We start from the raw sequence: 2,591 nt of genomic DNA, 5'->3' as shown, positions 1-2,591 counted from the left end.
ATTGGCTCACCGACCTGTTGTTACTAGAGCTCCAGAGAGAAGCCTGAGAGAGGAGATGTAAAACTACACTGAGATGGTTTCTGGTTCTTGAAACCACAAATATATCTTCTTGTGGATCAACACTTCAAATAAAACACTAGAAAAGTGTAAAATATGAAACTTTAAAGTGGATTAGACCGTTCTTCATCTTTATCACTGCGGTAGAGCCTCGAAACATGGTGTCACTTACACACTGTAGTTGTAAACTCCTGTGTGTTTGGGATGTTAGACAATATGATTATAGCTTAACTGTTACTTTGCTTCCAAAGGCTACGTCTGCTTTAGCTGCACTTGATTCAAAACTCTTTACAATCAAGGGCAGGTACTGCGTATTGTATAGTGCAGTAGGTCTTTGGTCTGTTTAAATTCACACCCAGTCAATCGGTTATTACAGCATCTCTTTAACAAATCAAAGGCAAAGAAAAAAAAAAAAAAAAACTTGAGCTGAATCTTTCCAGACCCTTCGCAGAAACATAAAATCAGTGTAGTGAGAAAAACGGCTAAATCGAGGTCCGTGTTAAGTGCCAATGTGCGCCTGTTTTTCATCATCTGTAATCTTAGCATACTGAGTAAAAATGAACATAGAGCTGCATCAAAAAAAAAATCCACAGACACGTTGGTAGTGAGAGTTCAGCTCACACATAAAAACAGACTGTGGAATGAAATACGTGCAAGAGAACAATTTGGACTGTCAGAGTTGATTCCTGGTCTTATGACAGAGAGATTAAGCTGTGGAGTGGTTCGAGGATAATTGTTGCCTCTGCTGCTTGGTGTGTGACGCCCACCCAGACATTATCCTAACGTATAATATAACGCTTTGCCCCTATTATCATGGTCAATATCACGGTGGTCACACCTTCGACGTGTTGCACTGGCACTTCTGTCTGTCTGCTCCTTTGTCTTGTTGTCTAACTCAGTGGAGGTGTGTGTCCTGAGGTGCTCGCTCAATACCACGTCTTAATGTGTCACTGCGTCGCATGAGCTCTATCAACAACCTGGAAGTAGATGGGTGACTACACACACACACACACACACACACACACACACAGATTTACAAGCTCCAGGTGTTATCAGTCTATGACGATGTGACTTTACACACGGTCACATGTGTACAGTTAAACCCTGGGGAGCCCTGAACGGGGGGGGGGGCATAACTCTGAGGGGGCAATGACCTGATGTTGAGACACAGATCTTCACCCGGCTGAATTATGTGTCCTCTCTGAGTGTGTTTAATATCTGTACAGTAGATTTAGACCCTTCTCTGTGGGAAGCCCAGTTTATCTTCCAGACCAGCAGCAGCGCCAATAAAATACAACTTTTCGTTGCCTCACACAACAAATCTGCTCAAAGCAAAATGTCATTTAGCAAAACATTTTAATCCTCGAAGCAGTTTATAAGAGGGCAACTGCAACGCTGGTTGTGTGTGGAGTCGTGTGTTTATCTTATACTGTTTACAGTAGTCTGAAAAACACACATCCATCAAATTCACCAACTGAAGCGAGTAACTCAAATATTATTTGTTTCTCTGTCTAGAATCACAGTAAAACTGATGTGAAAAATAAGCTAAATTCCAGAGGAGTGTACAGTGAGACGTTGCAATGTACCTATTCTCTACCATGGGAATTAAAAGATCCTGCTCTCTCTCCAAAAAACCTGAACCCTGTTTCGGATCCGACCGAACAATCTGAGCCTCTCCCCTGAGAATTTCCTTCGATTCTTATCCTGACGTCTGGCATCAACACCGGGCATCAAACCCGAATACCAACCGACCCGGCTCTCTCTTCCTTCGGCAACAGAAAAACAGCAGGTCTGTTTTCACAGCCCGGCTCTCCTGCAGTCTCTCTCTCCTGCCAAGTCACACAACGACTTCCTCCAACTCATCAGCTCTCTGTTATTCAAGCAAAAAAATCATCCCTTACACAGGCTTCCAGTATGTTATTCCTATGATTTAGAACCATTTATTTTAGATTTGTGAACATGAACGTATCTCCCCAGTAGCTGTAAACACTGGAGTTAAGAATGTAACCTTATTTGACGCAGCTGCTTCTTTATAAATAATAAAAGATGCAGAGAAAACCCTGAGTAATTGTTGGGTATATCCACATGTGCATCGTGTTTACTTGAGAGTAAAAGCTTAAATGAACGGAGAAATTTTAGAATTAATTCACTTTTGGTTTTGAAGTCTAGACACTCAGGCCTTATTGTGGGTGAAGTGCTGACTCAAACAGTTAAACTGCATCCATACTAATCCCCACTGCCTTTAAGTGAATGCTGTAAAACAAAAGCTATTTCATGATATTGCCTTATTTCAAAAATACAAGAACGTTGGCGTCACACTTTCCACTCCGCCTGTTGAATTAACAGCAATTCAACAAAGTGGTTTGTTCGAAAGGTTGTGGTGGTAATTTAAAAAATAAATAAATAAAGCAATTAAAGTAACAGACTGGGATTACTTTGCTCTGTTGATGTTTCAACAAAGAGACAATATATCAGTCAAGTATGGGATGAGCCACACGACCGACAGGATACAAGGAACTTGGTGATAAGCTCTG

General features: G+C 41.3%; 1 protein-coding gene across 4 annotated transcripts in view; it reads right to left on the bottom strand.

The window, feature by feature from the left end:
* palld (palladin, cytoskeletal associated protein) overlaps positions 1 to 2,591 on the bottom strand; it is a 61,242-nt gene that overhangs the window by 26,547 nt on the left and 32,104 nt on the right. The gene's annotated exons all lie outside the window — the stretch shown is intronic.

This window comes from Seriola lalandi, unplaced genomic scaffold (assembly GCF_002814215.2).
Source record: "Seriola lalandi dorsalis isolate HSWRI2012SDOR001 ecotype SW California unplaced genomic scaffold, Sedor1 jcf7180002054511, whole genome shotgun sequence".
Classification (NCBI taxonomy): domain Eukaryota; kingdom Metazoa; phylum Chordata; class Actinopteri; order Carangiformes; family Carangidae; genus Seriola; species Seriola lalandi.
Note: the sequence above shows the minus strand (reverse complement) of the source record. Positions and strands in the feature narration are given on the sequence as shown.